Source organism: Pongo pygmaeus, chromosome 9 (assembly GCF_028885625.2).
Source record: "Pongo pygmaeus isolate AG05252 chromosome 9, NHGRI_mPonPyg2-v2.0_pri, whole genome shotgun sequence".
In the NCBI taxonomy this organism is placed as follows: Eukaryota; Metazoa; Chordata; class Mammalia; order Primates; family Hominidae; genus Pongo; species Pongo pygmaeus.
The window spans coordinates 80,103,222-80,122,018 of record NC_072382.2 but is presented as its reverse complement, the minus strand read 5'-3'; the positions used below and the strand labels follow the sequence as shown (position 1 = coordinate 80,122,018).

The following is an 18,797-nucleotide window of genomic DNA, read 5'->3' as shown; positions in this document are numbered from 1 at the left end:
CAGCCAAACTGTACTATATAGATATATATGATATATATATACATATATATCATATATATCATATATATTATATATGATATATATAATATATATACACGCATATATATGATATATCCCATGGAATATATCCCATGAATATGAATATATATGCACACATATATGTATGTGTGTGTATATACACACATATATATGTATGTGTGTGTATATACACACATATATATGTATGTGTGTGTATATATACACATATATGTGTGTGTATATATACACATATATATGTGTGTGTGTATATACACCTATATATGTGTGTGTATATATACACATATATATGTATGTGTGTGTATATATATGTATGTGTGTGTATATATATATACACACACATACCATGGAATATTACTCAGCCATAAAAAGAAACAACAGCATTTGCAGCAACCTGGATGGAGTTAGAGACCATTATTCTAAGTGAAGTAACTCAGGAATGGAAAACCAGACATCATATATGTCACTCATAATGGGAGCTAAGCTATGAGGACGCAAAGGCATAAGAAGGGTGCAATGGACTTTGGGGACTCAGGGGAAAGGGTAGGAGGGGTGTGAGGAATAAAAGACTACACATTGGGTATAGGGTGCACTGCTTGGATGATGGGTGCACCAAAATCTCAGAAATCACCACTAAAAAACTTATTCATCTAACCAAAAACCACCTGTTCCCCCAAAAAAACTATTAAAAAAAAGTTCGGCAGGCCTCCAGTGTTTCTTGGCTATGTGGCCTGTACAAGTGATTTCAGCTTGCTGGGCTTCAGTTTCCACACCTGTTAAAATGAGTTTATAGCATAGGATTGTTATGAATATAACAATTGTTATATTCATACAAATGTGAAGCAACTAGCATAGTGCCTGGCCTGCAGTGAATGCTCAACAAATGTCCCTTCCCCTTTCCTTCCCTCACTCTCCCTCTCACCCCTGTCCTCTCAGATCTTCTGTGCTGTTGGGCAGAGGGAAATTCTGTCCTCCCAATGAACCGGTATGTGGGGTCAGGTGTGTGGTTAGCAGTCTGGTTCTCTACATTAAACATGCTGCCTTCACTCAGGGACAAGGTCTAGAGACATTTTAGGCAGAAGGACCATGTTTATGCATGTATGTGCAACCTGCTTTCCCTGCAGCACAGCTCGGGCCTGCAGAAATAGCTCCATCAGAGCTGAAGAGTCAGCCAGCCTTGTATGAACATAGACTATGGATCCTCATATGGGCCCACGTCCACTTGACCAGGCTGCATGGCTCAGCATGCTGTGCAGCAGATGAACAGCTGGCCCAGGGAGTTCCCAATGGGCTCCTGCACGCTGCCCGGGAGCCAGGAGGGAGACCTTCCAGGACCTGCCACCTGGTCCCAGGGAGGGGTGAGCCCAAAAACCCAACAACTAGACCAGATGGGTGACTGGGCAGCCAGGGAATGTGGAGGAGGACTCGAAGGGTGTCCAGAGCTTGCCATTTCATCTCTCTCAGACCTAGTTTCCTCATCTGCAAAATCAGGCTAAAGAAAATTAAATAAGTTTTGGGATTCCAGTGGAGCTAGAAAATAATATTTATCTTCCTGGCCTAAATTCAAAATTAATTGAGACATAGAGGAGTCAGACAGATAACAATAATAATAAATAAATAAATAATAACAGCAAATACTTTTATAGCATCATGACCACTAGTTAAGCATTAATACTTATTTAGCATTTCCTATTTGTCAAACTGTGTTCTAAGCCCTTTATGCTGTTAACTAATACAACATTTCTATAAGGTAGGTACTATTCTTAGCCCCATTTTATGGATGAAGAAACCAAGGCACTGAAAGTTTAATTAATTTGCCCCATATCACAGAACTAGTAAGTGGCAGACTGGGATTTAATGCCAGGTGGTCTGGCTTCCAAGGCCATGATCTTGACCACTGCCCTCCACCAATTACCATGGAAAGCCCACAGGGCAGCTTTAGATCTGCACACAGGGTCTTGCTAACACTTCGACCTATAGTTAGACAGACTTGGCCATCCCGTCAAGGAGAGGAGAAGAACTTTGCTTTCCATAGGCCACCTCATAGGCCATACAGGGGGTACTGGGTGAGGCAGGTCCGGTTCCTTCTCCCAAACCCACCAACCCAATCATTGTCACTCAAATTACCACAAACTTGCTAATTTGTAACTGGGGGTAATGATAGTACCTGTGTCCAGGTTGTGCTGTGGATTCGTTTAGGTGGTATGTCTAAGTGCGCACTTGGGACATTTTCTGGTGCAGAGTTAGTACTCAACCCATGTTAGCCATTCTCGTTATCATCTCTTCCCTACTGCAAACCCTTCAATGGGTCCCCACTGGCCACAAGATAAAGGTTGAACTCCTTTCACAGAGAACAGGTTGTTGCTGACTTAAAACAACAGAAATATATGCTACCACAGTTGGAGAGGCCAAAAGTCTGCAATCCAGGTATTGGCGAAGTGGCTCCTTCTGGAGGTTCTGAGAGAATCCACTCCATGCTTCTCTCCTAGCTGTGGTGGCTGTCAGCACTCCATAGCACTTCTTGGCTAGGGGACACACATCACTGCACTCTCTGCCCCCACCTTCACATGGCCTTCCCCTCTGTGTCTTTGTGTCCTTTCTGTCTTGTAAAGACCCCCTCATTGGATTTAGAGCCCACCCTAATCCAGTGTGGTCTTATATCAATTTTTTAATTACATCTGCAAAACCATGTTTCCAAATAAGATTACATTCAGAGATTTTCAGTGGACATGAATTTTGAAGGGACACGTTTCAACCACGAAAAGGAGAAGTTAGTAAGGAAATAAGGTAAGGCAAGAGTGTTCCCATAAGGGAAGTTTATCCTCAAGAAGACGTAATGTGGGCAAAGAGGTTTCCTCCTGGGATTAGTAGACACTGGCATGGCTGCTTTAACAGAGATCAAAACAGTCATGGCCAAAGCATAACAGAAGCTTGTTTCTCTTGCACATAAAATCTCAGCCAGGGGGATAGAGATGTTCTACTTCACAAGGTTCTTCAAGGCTTCTTTTATCTTGTTCTAACATGCTGTTCAAGATGCCCTTAACCCCAGAGACAAAGATGGCTCACTAAAAAGGGCCACGCTTTAGCCAGCAGGTGGTGGAAGAGGAAGTGGAAGGCATCCGGCTTTCTTCTAAAGGTGCAAGCAAAAAGTTGCACATAACACCTCTGCTCACACCCATTGGCCCAAACTTAGACAGTCGTGCCTCACTGCAAGGGAATCCGGGAAATCTAGTCTTTGGCTGAGAGGTCATGGAACCAGCTAAAACTCAAGGGATTAAATTTCTAAATGAAAGATGGGGAGATTGATCATTGAGGGACAACTAGAGTAAAGTATGAGAAATACCTGATACAGGGTAAGAGGTCAGTAAATTGTAATGTTGATCTTCTGCCATGATATTGCTGACAACTTATTCTCGCTGGTGACATGCTGATAAGCCTCTATATTCACCCCTGACCCTGGCACCTGTCACTGTAGTAACCCAAGTACAGACAGATTATGACTCCACAGTCTTGAGATGGGCCGCTTTTCTTCACACTCCTTTACCTGGCTCCCCAAGTCTGCTGCTCTCCGAGATGCCCCCATCTCCAGCTCAGCCCTGGACCCCAGGTTGCAAAGTCCTGGAGAAGGGAGGCTCTCCCCAAGTCCCCTGAGCTCTGACTGCCAGGAATACCCTGTGTTCTGGAATCTGAACCCCCAGGCACTGCATGCCTTGCCCATTCTGCATGGTTGCCTTCCTGGATACTAGAGGAGTTTGTGGAAAGAATTTTCTGTCATTAGAGGGTGAAAGTCAAAACAGTAATTACAAGAACATCTGTTTCTGAGTGGAAAGCATATCCCCTGCACACCAGGAGATATGCCTGCACAGATCAACAAGCAGGATGTTAAAATGGAAGAGAGTGTTCTGGGAGGCAGGACTAATGGCCCCAGCCATGATGGAGGCTCTGCTTCCTGGGAGGATGCTGCACTGGGGAACAGGGAGGAAGGAGAGTAGGGAATGAGTGAGTGAGTGCATGGAGAAGGGAGTGAATGAAGGACAGAAAGAATGAAAATGGTGAATGAATGAGTGACTTAATGAATGAATAAATGAAGGAATAAGTAAAAAATGAATTCGTGAATAAAGAAATCAACAGGTAAATAAATGAAGGAGCGAATGAGTGAACAAGTGTGATTTTGAGGAAATAAATGAGTGAAAATTGGGGGAACTGAATATGAGCTTTGGCCAGCAGGTGGTGGAAGAGGAAGTGGAAGGCAACTGTAAATGAATGAGTGAGTCAGTATTAAGTAGAAATGAATAAATAATAGGATAAGTGATTGCGTGAAAGAGTGAATGAACCAGCAGTCAAATCACTCTTCTTTTCTGGACAGATGCGATCGTCAGCAAGACTGGGGTTGTGAGGCAGGACTGGAGGTCGATCTACCTGGAGGCTCAACATCTGGGTCAGCCACACATTAGGAGGCCAGGAGGGCGGGCGAAGCTGGAAGAATCATATAATTATAATTATGAGAGGTGGGATAAATGTTAAAAGCATCTGGTCCAGCCCCATCCCCCTTTTTACAGATGCGGAAACTAAGGACAAAAGGAATGACGAAAAGTGTGAAAACAAGACATTCGAAAACAGGCTAGCCATGTTATCTTGGGCAATTTATTCTTTCTATTTCATTTTTAAATTTAATCCTTAAATTTCAGTTCTGTATTTGCAAAATAAGGGTGATGCTACCTAGTGCATAGGGTAAGATTAAATCAGATACTGCATGCCAACTGTTATTCCCTGTGGTGTTTATCTGGTGATCAGTCGATAGTTTGAACCTAGACACGGCAGTCCGGGTAGACTAAGATACGATATAACAGCAAGGAACCCCCAAACCCAGCGATGTTGACTCAACAAAGATGCGTTTCCTGCTCATATCACAGAGGAGGGCCATGTAGAGCCCCCCTCTTATAGCTCTGCAGTCTGGAAATCATGGCTTTGAGGATCACCACCACAGAAGAGGAACAGTACAGAGGGGCTTATTGTTTCTTGGCCTGGAAATTACACATCTCCGTGCCACTCACTTCAGCCTCTCTATAAGGAAAGTGGATATTGGCTGCAAAGAACAGGGGCTTTTCAGTGAGCACTGACCATGTCTACCATACTCTAGGGTTATTTGGGGCTTGTGATCCTGGTCCAATAGAGGTGATGGTCTGAGGAGGAATACTTCTCCAGCTGTAGACCCATGCTAGCAGCTTCCTCAGTGACTGGTGGCCATTGAAACTCCAGATTTAGAGTCAGAGAATTGGTGAATCTGTCTCTCCTGGCTGTATGATCTTGTGCAAATTATTCAACATCCCTAAGCCTCAAATACTTTCTCCATAAGAAAAGGATAATATAATGCATGTATTACACGTTGATTGAGGTGTAAATGTGACAGTGTGTGTGGGATCAATTTCAGAAGTATAAACTACAATGAGAAATGATATTTTTCTCATTCTACTCACCTTCCCCGTTCCTTCATGAGAGTACTAATCCTTACTGAGTACAGTGTCACAGTCAATATGTCAAGAGTCTTACCTCCTAATTTAATCTTCATTGCACCAATGCAAGAGTTGTGCTATTAACTCTGATTTACAGGTAAGGACCTGGAGGCTTCTCAGGAGGAAGAAATAAGTTGCTGAGACCTTGTAGCTATCATGACAGAGCCAGGCTAAACCCCAGCCATCTTATTCCAAGGCAGGGTCTTGCCTGTGTCTGCAGTCTCCTATGCCTTGGCTGGTATGACTACAACTTTGCAGGGGGAGATCATTCTTTCTTCCTTAAAGAACTTTACCAAAATGTTCTGGTGTGGCCAGAATAGCTTAAGTGTCTATGAGTATTTTTTATTTGTGGAAATGTTACAAAAGTAGATATTCCTACTTTGGATTATGCACATTCCCCAGCAAATCTGCGGAAAGTCCTAAGCAGAGATTAGGTGGGACACACAAGGATGCAGGGGCAAGCAGCCCAGAGTGCAGGAGCAGGGTCCCTGGGTCCTGGGCAAGCTGGGATCGACTTCTGAGAGCAGAGGGAAGCTGCACAGCATAATTGTGCTGGCTTTGCAGGTAGGACATGTGGTGGAATGAGGAAGATTCTGCCCTCTCCCCAGAGCCTGGACTAGTTAGGACATACTGGTCAGGAAGTTCGGCGATTTCAGCCAAAGTTTCCTGAGCATTTGCTGGTTCCCTACTGCTGTAGATACAATGGTAAAAATACACTGTCCAAGGCCTTCTGGAGTTCACAGTAGTGGGACCAACAGACAGAATTTACCAATACAGTACAGTGGGATTATGGTAGAAAGCAGGGAGGTATGGAACCCTCAGGGGGAGGTTTTACAGAGGAGGCAGCTTGTGCACGAGGCCTTAGAAGAGGAGTAGAAGTGTGGAGATCAGTAGATAGGATGTTCCAGGCAGACACACAGCAGGAACAGAATTGTGGAGGAATAGAAGGACAATGCACAGTGAAGAAACTGTAGCTCTGAAAACTGCCTGGGTGAGTACTAGGAGAGTACTGAGTTACAGAAGGCAAGACCTGGGTCTTCTTTACCACTGTAGCTGTAGCACATAGAGCACAGAGCCAGGCACGCTGTAGGGACTCGGCACACATTTGCTGAGTGCATGAGTGAGTGAAGGTATGAAAGAGAGAGAAAGCAACAGAAGGGAAGGAAAATAAGTCAGAGATTTACTCCATGATGTAGCACAGATTATTGAGGACAGCCGCCCAGGGTGTTAGAGACCTGTATGAACGGAATAGGTGCACAAAGATATATTGGATCTCTGGGTGTCCTGTGGTTATGACCAGGTCTGTGCCTGGCATACAGTACATATGTTTTGAATAGATGAATGAAGGATCTCTGTCTTTGAATAGCTTCTTGAATTAGTATCAGAATAAGACAGCAGAGGCTGTGTCACAGGACCATGACCTGGTCACTGTTCAGCCCTCTGTGGTAACCTTAGTCTCATGGGATCCCTGAACGGGAACAGCTTCAAAGATGAGAAACTTCAACGTCTTTCTTTTACAGGACAGAAACTGAGGCTCAGAGAGAAGTGGCTTGTCTTACTGCATATCCAATAAATGGGATTTAGAATGACCAACTAATGTCGTATAGTCCTGGGCTCTGTGTCCTGCACTGCTACTAACTGAGGGGCTCCTGCACTGTCCCATCTCCTCTCTGACTACAATTTCCTCCCTTGAAATAAGTGATCTACAAGTTCCCTTCAGTTCCTCCTTCTCAACCCATCTCATTCATTCCGCAAACATTCACTGAGCATCCTTGCGTGTCATGCTTGTTCCTGCAGGAGATCAGAGAGAGGGTCCCCACTCCTGCCCAACCCCTCAACTTGATCACATTGTCAGCCTTTATCATATATTTTTAAAATGCTTATGTTGTCTGCTGTCTCGTCAGACTCAAAGTTACTTGGGGGCATATTTGATCCTTGTGCTTCCTTAAATTATTTTTGGAGCAAGGCAGAGAGTCAATGCATAGATTAATTAGTGTATTGATTATTTTTTCTTTGTCCCAGAGTACCTTAGACTGGTAGGCATTCACAGGAGACATTTATTGGAGACAGTCAAATAAGCAGAGCATTGCACAAAGGGGACAATGGCACCAGCAGGGGAGGAAGAAAGGGAGGGTGCTGGAAGCTCAGGATGGACCCCTGATCTAGACAGACAGTGAGGAAGGCTTTCAGGAGGAGGTAATCTTCCACTGAGTCTTCAAGGACAAGGAATTACTCAGGGAAAGATGAGGGTGACTGAGACTAAGGAAACAGCATGTACAAAGTGCTGGAGGCCTGAGAAAGCCTTGCCCATTTCAGGATCTGCAAGTAATTTCTGGTGGTGCCAGAATCTCGCCCTTCACCTCTCCCCTCCAAGACTCCCTGGTGGGGTATGCATTACACACAACATGAACAGGGACCAGAAAGGAATCAATCTATCCCTGCTGACAAGCACCTCGCAGATCACTCTTCCATGCAGGACTTAGTGATTGGCGCTGGGCTGCCAACTTGGGCAGGAGCTACAATGGTCTGTGCAGGACAGACTCTACAGTCACTTCCCCAGGCAGCCAAGTGGCCAGAGCCACAGTGCAAGCCCAGACATGTCCCTCTGGAGTTTCCTGGGTACCTTTAACACCACCCAGGCTTCCCTCTAGGCAGGAGAACACAGTGTGTCTTCACTTCTGCTGGGAGAGGCCAGTCCTAACCGTTGACATTTTCTATGCAACTGAAGCTCACCTCTCTTAGGGAATAACTTAAAAACTTTATTAAAAGTTTAAATATTTTTGAAGATAAATTAGTTCTATAGTAGACAACATGTAGGAAGGATGGGATGGCTGGCAGGTGGGAAGGGTGGGGGGATAAAAGGAAGAAATGAGGGTCAAGGAACCCAGTCAGGAGGCTTCAGAATTCCACACATGACCCAGATACACATCTTCGTGTTTATATCCCAGACCTCAGGGAGAAAGCCTAGGCCAGGATACTCTTAGAGTAGGAATGAGGAAGAAGAGAAAGGAGGCAGGGAGGAAGAGAAGGAAGAGAAGGAAGGGACGGAGGGAGGGAGGGAGGAAAGGAGGAAAGGAGGGGAGGGGGAGAGGGAGGGAAAGAAGGAAGGTAAATAGGAAGGGAGGGAGGGAAGGAAGTACGGAAGGGAGGGAGGGAGGGAAAGGCAAACCATTTAACTACTTGGAAACAAACATCAACTGTTATCTAAACATCAAATATTATTAAAGAACAAAAACAGCAGGTTTCCAGAGCACTCTGGAGTCTATCTTGATAGGTTGCCATTGCTCTGGGGTTAATATGAGGAAATGGCATTCTTAAAAACCCATATTAACCTGTCTGTTGTTCTATGGACTGTGACAGCTGCATTTTACATCGTAATGGCTAACCATTTATTTCAAGCCAAAAAAAAAAAAAAAGAGAGAGAGAGAGAGACATTTTTTAGCCCATGAAGCAAAGACTCAAGGCTGGAAGCTTTGCCCTAGAAACAGGTTGTGAGGCAGAAGTTCAGAGTAGGTCAAATGTGGGTTCCACAGGAGCCCCTACTGTGTGCCCTACCTCCATTTGTCCAGATACTCTGGATCTGTCCCTTTTCTGGGTCCCGCTAGGGTTTGCCTCTCTAGGCCTTCCTCAGGGCTGTTGTGGTCTCAGGGGAGACAAGCTACTTACTTGGATAATGGTGAGGTCCTGGTAGCAAACAGTACAGGAAAGGGCCCTGAGTGCAGGGGAAAGGAAGGGAGAGCTTGTGGAGATCAGAGAAGGGAGGGTCGAGCTGACCCAGCTTCAGATTTGAACTGCATGGAAATGCAGTCATTCAACAAGTATTTTTTAGTACCTACTATGTGCCCTGCCCTGGTCCAGAGCAGTGAACAAAATAGATAAGGGTCTACTGCATGCTTGGCCCCCTGAGGACACCCTGGTGGACAACATACAGGTGGGCCTGCTTCAGAGGGCTTGTATTCTAGTTGGGGAGATAGGCATTAATCAGATCATCACTCTGGTAAGTGTGATCCAAGGGCTCTGAGAATGTAGAGTAGAGGAAACTCCCTCCTCTGAGGGGCCGAGGAACTCTCCCGCAAGTGACTAAGGCTAAGCTGAGAGCTGAAGGGGAGGAGGGGACTCCTAGCCTTGGGGACGGCACTTACTCCTTAAGCATAATTACCTGAAAGATGCCTGGTTTGGATGGAGCTGGGGGAACAAGGGGCCCTGAGGGGAACATAACATCAGCAGGGGGTCAGAGGACAAAGTAGACATGTAATGTTTATTTAAGAGTGGTATGGTTTAGATGTTTTGTTCCCTCCAAATCTCATGTTGAAATGTGACCTCCGGTGTTGGAGGTGGGCCTAGTGGGAGGTGTTTGGGACATGGGGACAGATCTGTCATGAATGGTTTGGTGCTCTCCTCATGGTAATGAGTGAGTTCTCACTCTATGAGTTTATGTGAGATCTGGTTGTTTAGAAGAACATGGCACCTCCTCTCTCTCTCTCACTCCCTCTTTTGCCATGTGATGTGCTGGCTCCCTTTCTCCTTCCCCGATGACTGGAAGCTTCCTGAGGCCCTCACCAGAAGCAGATGCCAACACTATGCTTCCTGTACAGCCTGCAGAACCATGAGCCAATTAAACCTCTTTTTTTTTTAATTACCCAACATCAGATATTCCTTTATAGCAACACAAAAGCCAACTAGCACAAGCAGCAAGAGAAAGCTCTTGAGGAGCTTGAACAAGGGGTGACATAAGCCTTCAGGTTTTTGCACTGTTTTTAAAATTTTCACACCCAATGTTTTTGAGTCTGAAAGCAATCTGGTAAGGCAGTGAGTTTGGGGTTCTTGTCCTAACCTGACAGATCAGAAAACTGAAGTCCTTCCAAAATGGATGACGTACCTTACCTAAGATCACTAAGAACTGAATGAGTGAGAGGATGAGGGTCCAAGTCTTCCTGCTCAGGGACTGGTTGAAGAAACAGAGAGAAGAAAGGGGGCTTCGTAGACCCACACACAGCATGAGCAATGGTATAACATGGTGTCAGGGGAACCTTCCATGGTTTGGAGAACAGCCCCAGTGTGAAAGGACCCAGCACTGTGCCTCGTATATGGCAGATGCTCAGAAAACCACCCTTCCCCTTCTTTCAGCCACAAGAACCACTGCTTCAGTTTCCCACACTGCCTGGCCACCATCATGCCACCTTCTATGTTAAGGGGTGTTTGGGCAGATACTTGGTTTTGGTAGGGGTGTGAGAGAAGGGAGACAGGTTGTCTTGTGCTCCTTACCCAAGTCGGGATCCAACTTTTCTAGCTCTGATTGTTCTGCTGGGTGACTTGCCTCTGCCCAGACACCATGCAGAGAAACATGAGAAGACAATTTCCCAGGATTTCTGCTGCTCTGCCCCTGGCCCTTGCTGCGATGTTCTATAGTGCTTTGGTCGAAAAAGTCCTCATTAGAATGATATACTTTGGACATGTATTCACTCAAGAAGAATCATCTAATATTCATTTACAAAATCCTTTTCATACATTTTTCTCATTTAATCCCCATAACAATCTTGTGAGGTAGTTACTCATTCCTGACATTTTATAAAAGGGTTTTGAATTGGTTGTTATTCATGACACACATAACAAACCAAAACCTGAGCACAGGTCTTCTCTGACCCCAGTCTAGTCATCTTCTAGGTTCGTGACAAGTGTCTATCTTGGTATCATCCTTTAGTACTGCCTATTCAGAGACATCACAACAAACTTTCCCTGCAGTAAGGCAAGTGATGGAAAGCCATTCTAAAAATGCACCCAGAATCTTTAGAAGAAAAAACATCCATGTAATTAGTCTTTGGTATGTTTTGTTCAGTGTATACCTTTCTTCTGCATCAGTTTAAGGTTGGTAGCTCTTCTTTCCTCTTGATGAATGCTGTTGGGTTTTCCTGTGCATTGAAAAGGTGAGTTTGGACATCTTCCTGCTCACTAAAAGGATGAACATTGACCGTTTTGGGAGGCTATGTCCAGGAAGTCATCCTTCAGGGAGCCCAGAGCTCAGAATTGCAGTTCCTTCTCTGTATATCCACTGGACATCAGTAGAGGGCTGCCAGCCAGCACAAACATTGTGGCATTGGAAGAGGTTGGAGGAATGCAGCTGGCTCACAGCCCCTTGTTTTCCCATTCCACTGGAAGGTTGTGTTCATTCGAGCTTTTAAACCAAAAATAAATTATTGTAATCCATTTGCTAATTATACCATGCTAAAGTTCTAGACGCTGTAAATTACAGCCGTGATATATCTAGATGAAGTTTCTGGGAGTTTATTTTTAGCCATTTAGAAAGCACTCAATTTCCTAGAGGCTTCATTTGCAAGTCTAGGAGAGAACAGAGGAAATGCATCTGCACAATCTTTCTTGGCCTATGACCTGGAGACGATGAACCTCTCTGGTTCTCCTCTGTGAAAGAAAGTGGTTGTAGTAGTTCACTTTGAAGGTCTTGTCTATCTTCAAAGCTTTGACTCTCATTTTCTGACTAAGAAAAGTAGAATGTAGCCAAACATGGGTTTTCAGTTCCTGGTTGATCACGGAGAAAATCAAAAGCCACCACACCAACATATTAATATTTGTGAACTGTGGAACACAGATCTTCAGAAACCTCAGGCTCAATGGACACATTGCATTTCTTTTCTAGTCCTCAATTTTGAGGAGTGGAGAGAGGATGGAAGGATTTTATGTTTATTTAGCATGTACTCTTTGCATAATACACTGCTTGATGCTTGCATTTGAGTGATATTTGGATAGCCTTCTCCTTTCAAGGACAATGTCATCTAATTTTAATCAATCAGTTACTCATTGACATCTGTGTGCCAGCCACTGGGGTTGGTTCTGAAAATATCTAGGGTGAATTAGATGCATCTCTTACCTCCAAGGAGACAAGAGGTGGAGATAAAGCATGCAATGAAAATGTTGAAGTGCTTTTTGAAATGCACTATTATCTCTGTAGAGGCGAGGTCTCAGGCTTGTGTTTTTTTGCCCAGACTTGTGTCATATCTTTTATAAAATATGCTTGGCACAATGTCAGACACATAGACATGCACCTGTTATACAAACTTGGTCTCTGCTGAATGAACACACTGAATAGTCATTTTGCAAACAGAAAAGATTAAGTCAGATCATATCATGAAATAAAAGACACTTAAAGGAACTAAAAAAAAAAAAAAAAAAAAAAAAAGGAAATATGTCCCCATGCTTTTTATTTTATTTTGAAGGAAAAATCCAAGTTAGTTAAAGACCTGAATGTATAATACTGGATGAAAAATAAAAGTAAATAATAAACCTTAACTTGAACAGTTGAGCTGTTCATAAAACTGTCCTCTCATCACTGAACTAGACTGCTTGTAGCACCATGTAAATGGCAGTTTCCTTCTCCCAATTAAATTTACATTCCTGGGCTGGGCACAGGGTGCAAAACCTAAAGAGACAGTTAAAAAATAAAAAGCCCAAAATTGCTCTGGAAAATAAGCATATGATTTGTGAAGCAGTATGTACATCAGTGTGGCTGGATCATCACCAAGTAGTGTGGCTATAAACGGCAATCGGGGCAAAGTGCTGGTATCACACCTGTGATCCCAGCACTTTGCGAGGATGGGGCAGGAGTATCACTTGAGCTCAGAAGTTCAAGACCAGCCTGGGTAACACAGTGAGACCCTATCTCTACAAAAAATAAAAAAGTTAGCCTGGCGTGGTGGTGTGTGCTTGTGGTCCCAGCTACTCAGGAGGTTGAGGTGGGAGGATTGCTTGAGCCCGGGAGGTGGAGGGTACGGTGAGCCAAGATTGCTCCTTGACATTCCAGCCTGGGCGACTGAGTGAGACCCTGTCTCGAAAATAAAATAACATAAAATTAAAAAAAAATAAAAATAAATAAAAGAAATGCACTATTATCTACGAATGATTAAATACCAAGTGCCAGCAGAGAGAACACAGAGAGATACATTGTGAGGGGCAAGGGAGGTGTCTAGGTTCATCTGTGCCTGTTGGGGGAGGAGAATCAGGGAAGACTTCAGGGATAATGAGGTATTTGAGCCAGGGATGATATGTAAATATGAATTTAAAATGTGGGGATTGGGTAAGGGAAATTGGACAGATCTAGTTTAGTAACCTCGGAAAGCACCCTGGCCAGGTCCCATGGATGACTATCCTTGACCAGTCATTAACACATGCCACACAGAGCACATCCCTTCCCCAAACACCACAACTTCTACCAAGTTTTCTTCAATTTTGACCATAGTATGATTATTTTTTCAAAGAGTGAACATAAAAAATCCTTTGGAACAATTCCTTTGTCTGGATGCTTCTTGTGTTTAGACTTCTAGATAAGCAATCTTCTACCATATTTGTGTAATTCTTGGGTGGAGAGATGGACACACGGTCAGATGGATGAATGGATGGTTTCATATCATTGTAGAGCTGCCACAGCAAAGAGATGGAAGCAATGAAACTGGTTTGGCTTGCTAATAGCTTTGTGGGAAGAGCTGAGCTTTAAACAATAAACAGAATTTTCTCAGCACACAGTATGGATAAAGGCCTTCCCTTCAGAGGGAAGCAAAATGAGAGCATGAAATCCATGACATCGTGGAAGAATGGTGAGTCACAGAAGCCATGGTATAGGAAGGCAGGATGAGTTAATGTAGTGGCTGAGAGCACAGGCTATGATTGGATGGATTGCAGTTTGAATCCCTGTTCTGCCACATAGTAGCTGAGTGATCCTGGGCAAATTAGGTAACTTTACCAAGCTTCTATTTTCTCATCTGTAAAATAGGAATATTAATAATGTCTACCTCGTGTGGTTATTGTGAAGATTAAGTAGAATAAAATAATGTTTAGCACAGTGACTGGCATGCCCTTAATAAAGGGTAGTTTATGGTTATAAAAACACTTCTAATTAAATTATGAAAATGCCCATTCAAACCACAGAATTTGTGAAGGAGGCAGAGAAAGTCCTTGGGGGAAAAGGAGAAGAACCAGGAGAAACTGGTGTTGCTGATGTGGAGGCAGGAGTTTCTAGAGAGAAGGGGTCCCTGCTAGCAAACAACCCAGAGAGGCCACTGCAGATTGAGAAGCAGTGTCTGGAATATGCAGTGACAACATCCCTATGATCTTAAAGAAAGGCGCTGAAAGCCACAAGGCAATGATTTGTGAAGAGCATGGGAGTGGAGGAAGTGGTGGTCTAGATGACTCTTTCAGGAAATCTCTCTGAAAAGGAGAAAAAGAACTTGGGGGTAGGACAGGGGACAAGGTCATGGGAAGGGCTGTTTGCTAGATGAAGAAATTTGAACTCAACACAGTGTTTCTCGACCTTTCTAAACTCGTGCCTGCTTTGATAGACATAAACATCACTCTCCCCTGCAAGACTGATGTTCTGGCACCCAAGACCTAACACCAGCCTTATTTGAGAGCCACATCTGCCAGGAGGATTTTGTCAGGATTTACTTTCTGTGTTGTATTTTTAAAATAGTAGGAATTTAATGATCTGTTGGAACCAAGCAGGTAAGAAATGATGGAGGCATTGTAGGTAATAACAAGGATGGATTTGAAAGATGGTAAGAAGACTGAACTGAGCAGGAGTGAGGAGTGAGGGGCAGAGGCGAGTCAGAGGGATCCTGGGGTTCTGGCACTGAGGACTGAATAAACCACTGCACCAACTGGTGTGTGTCCTTTTTCTTTGTGGGTTCCCATCTCTACCTGCATAGGTGACATTATACAGGTTTAAGACCAAATAACAGACGTGGTCATTGTTTAGAAACTTTTAAGTACTTTATCAGTGTAGGGCATTGTTAGTGATACTGTTATAAAGAAAAAAGAGCACACCTTGATCTTCCCTTGTGCGCTGTGTCTTTGTCAGTGAGTATAATTTTAAATGGTGTGAGGCAACTAATGTGTATTGCTCACATACCTTATTACAGATGAGGAAATGGAGATACAGAAACATTTAAAGAAAGCCAGCCCAAGATCAACCCAACAGCCAGAGAATGCACACTCTTTCTAAGCACGTGTAAAACACTCACGAAAATGGACTGTATCCTAGGCCATAAAATACATCCCAGTAAATTTCAAGGAGTCAGTATCCTACAGACCATATTCACCTACCACAGTGCAATTAGGTTAGAAATCAGTAACAGAAAGATGAGATTTTTTTTAAAAACCTATATTGAGATATATTTATAAAAATACTTCCAACTAGCTCACAGATCAAAAAGAAATGATAACAGAAATTATAAAATGATTATAAATGAATGACCAAAGAAATTTTAAATATCAAAAGTTGTGGAGTATAGCCAAGACAGCACTTAGAGAGAAATTTATCGCCTTAAATGCTTATATTAAAAAAGAAGAAGAGCTGAAAATTAATGAATGGGCTAAGTATCCAATTTAGGAACAACAGCAAATATAAGTACATAAACCAGCCCAGAGTTGTGCAGTCAGAAGTGGTGGGGCCAGGATTTGGGCATAGCTATGGCTGGCTCAAATCCCTCACTCTCTTTACTCCACTGGTACCTTTCTCTGTGCTGCTTTCCATTATATGCCCAGTACCTGGAGATTCTCTCTCCCTAAGAGTTGAAGAGATGAGGCTACAAAGTAACTCCCCACATGAAAGCTTAATGATAAATCTCACTCATTTTCTCAGCCATCCTTTTACTTTTCCATCAACTACTTAGTGAGCATTTGCCATGTGCCAGGCACTGTGCTAGTAGCTATTTTAGTTGCATCTTTCCTCTGAGTGTTCAAACACTAACCTTCAGCCTGGAACCAAATCTCATACTGCTGCTACTAATGCCCATGCCCACATCTCCCCCCCACCTCCCAAGCTGCAAGAATCTTCTCTGCTGCTTGTCAGAACAGCATCCTCATCAAAAATGACTGATTTGTCTCTTATCTCTTTCAACAGGTAGACTGAAATTACCATGTGTCCAAATTAAAATTGCATACTTCAAGGATTATTTGAAGGACTATTCTTAGACCCTTTTAAGAAGATTTAAAGAAAAGTGAGTTGATTTTTTTACACTTCAGAGAGTATTCATGATTTGAGTTAATGTTATGGGTTCTTTTTTTCTCTGCCTCTTAAATATGCGTTAATAGGTAGACTTTATCTTCATTTATTTTACAATAAAGATTTTTTTTTCCCTAAGAACAATGAACAAAAAGTGCAGGATTACTGCTTGCCTTCCCTGCAAGATTTTTATATGTTTCAAAGGCTTGTGGAATCTTAGAGATAAAAGGGTTTTAGAGGCATGGACCATTCCCTCCTGGATGCTGGGAAACCCACAACAGCATCTCTATAGATCCCTGGCCTGTTCTTGGAAACTTGCAGGGACTGGTATGGAGGTTGGTATCTCCCCACACTTAGGATTTTTGTAGAGCTCTCCCATAATCTGGACTTGAAATCCACTCCACATCTTGCCAAGTCTCTTTCTTCTCTACTAGACATCCTAAAATAGGTGAATGTAAACAGCATGTCCCTCCTCAAGATCTTTTCTTGTTCTTTGTTCCTCTAATCATTTCTCATAAGTTGGTTTCAAGAGCAGCTCCCATCCTGGTCACTTGGAGTAGAGACAGAGCACCTCCAATGATCTTTGCCCAGTAGATGGATGAGAATCAAAACAGAGTAAACCCAAAGAGCAGGCCTGGGTTCAGCCCCAGTTCTACTCTTGTTGTGTTTTCAGGAAAGTCACTTCATCATTCTGAGCTTGGTGAAAACAAGGAAGGTAGGAGGAGATAGTCACTACCATGCCTCTGACCTCCATTTGGATCATTCTGCTGACTCAGAGTAAAGAAGTTGCTGCTTCTTACCATCTCAGGCACTGGAATGGGCCAGGACTTGGGAATCCATGGAATCTGGGTCCAATCCAAGCCTTATCGCTTGCTCTGTGGACATAGACTGCCATTTCTCATCTCTGATCATCTGTTTTCATTTGTTAAGTGAGGATGCCAATAAATGTTGCAAAGGGTTGTGTGAGGATGTACTGAGATAATGTACATAAAGCACCTAGTACCTGGTACATAGAAAGTGTTCAAAACATGGCAGTTGCTAGTATGATTATAAGTAATGGCAGAACTACTTACATTTAGCCAGAGGAGAAGATAGGAGGTGCTAGAGACTCTCATAAGGAGAGAAAAGAACTGGGCATACTCATTAGGGATACAGTAGTGTCCACATCTCATAAACTCTCACGCAAACATAAGCCCAACCCCAGAAAATTCATGAGGTTAAAACTCTACTTCTCAGAGTCAGACAAGGATGATGGGTTGCTATGGAAATATACAGTTAAAAGAGAAATTTTAGAGTGGGTCTGAGAAGCTGCACAAATCCTGCCAATCTCTCACTGATGCCATAGCCCTGGTCCTAGATGGTAAGGTTTAGAACCCCCCAGAATGAAGGTCCTTAAACACACAGACTGGGAGGCCTGCAAATCATCAAATATTTATATATGTTCAGAAGGCTGGTGGTGAGTGTTGGATGAGAGATTGAGTGTTTTGTAAACTGTAAAGTTTCCTACACATATATGTGCCTTTGTGTGATTCATGTATTATGGACTGTGTCAATACTTTGCAAATCAGGAGAAAGCGGGGAACTCCAATGAGCTGACTGTGTAATGAACCCATAGAGTCCAGCCCCACTGAATTCTGAGTGAAGTAGCATATACGTATGCATACATGTACATATCTGTATACACACATCTATGCATGTGTGTGCATGCACATGTGTGTGTTTGTGCATATGTGTGTGAATCTTTGACCCCTTAGAGGTAGTCACCACTCTTTATCCAGTGACTGGCTGCCTCTGAGGAGTATAACAGAGGAATGAAAACACAGGCTATGGTGTCAGTCAGCCTAGCTCTATTACTTACAAGTTATGTGGCCTTGGTCACATTATTTGATAAGAGTGGTACAGTTTTCGCCTTCCTGGAGCTGAAAGTCTGTGAATAGGGCTGCTCTCAGGAGCTGGGAAGATGCAGCATAGGATGTATCTCTCACACCAAGAAAGTGCTTAGGATATGGGAGCGTCTTTCTCCCTTGGTTAGTGGCTTTTTTTTGTTGTTTTTTCAGAGTTTAGGGAATGTTGTGTTAACTCGTTAGGTAAAAGGAACCTCTGAATGTATCTTTGGTTCCATAAGACCATGCCCCTGAAGACCTAGGTACCTCAGTGGCTAGAGAGACTGTGTAGGAAAACGTACCCTCTAGTACCTGTTGAAAGGGCTAATTTCAGAGGTGTTTCCACACCTTGGCCAT

At 43.4% G+C, this 18,797-nt stretch overlaps 1 protein-coding gene across 5 annotated transcripts in view; it reads left to right on the top strand.

Moving 5' to 3' along the window:
• TENM4 (teneurin transmembrane protein 4) overlaps positions 1–18,797 on the top strand; it is a 782,056-nt gene that overhangs the window by 278,111 nt on the left and 485,148 nt on the right. Inside the window, exon 4 of one of the 5 annotated variants that reach the window (XM_063671258.1) lies at positions 16,456–16,552. The exons of the other annotated variants lie outside the window; for them this stretch is intronic. The gene's annotated coding sequence lies outside the window, so the exon portion shown is untranslated. The remainder of the gene's footprint in view (positions 1–16,455; positions 16,553–18,797) is intronic. 5 annotated transcript variants of the gene reach the window in all.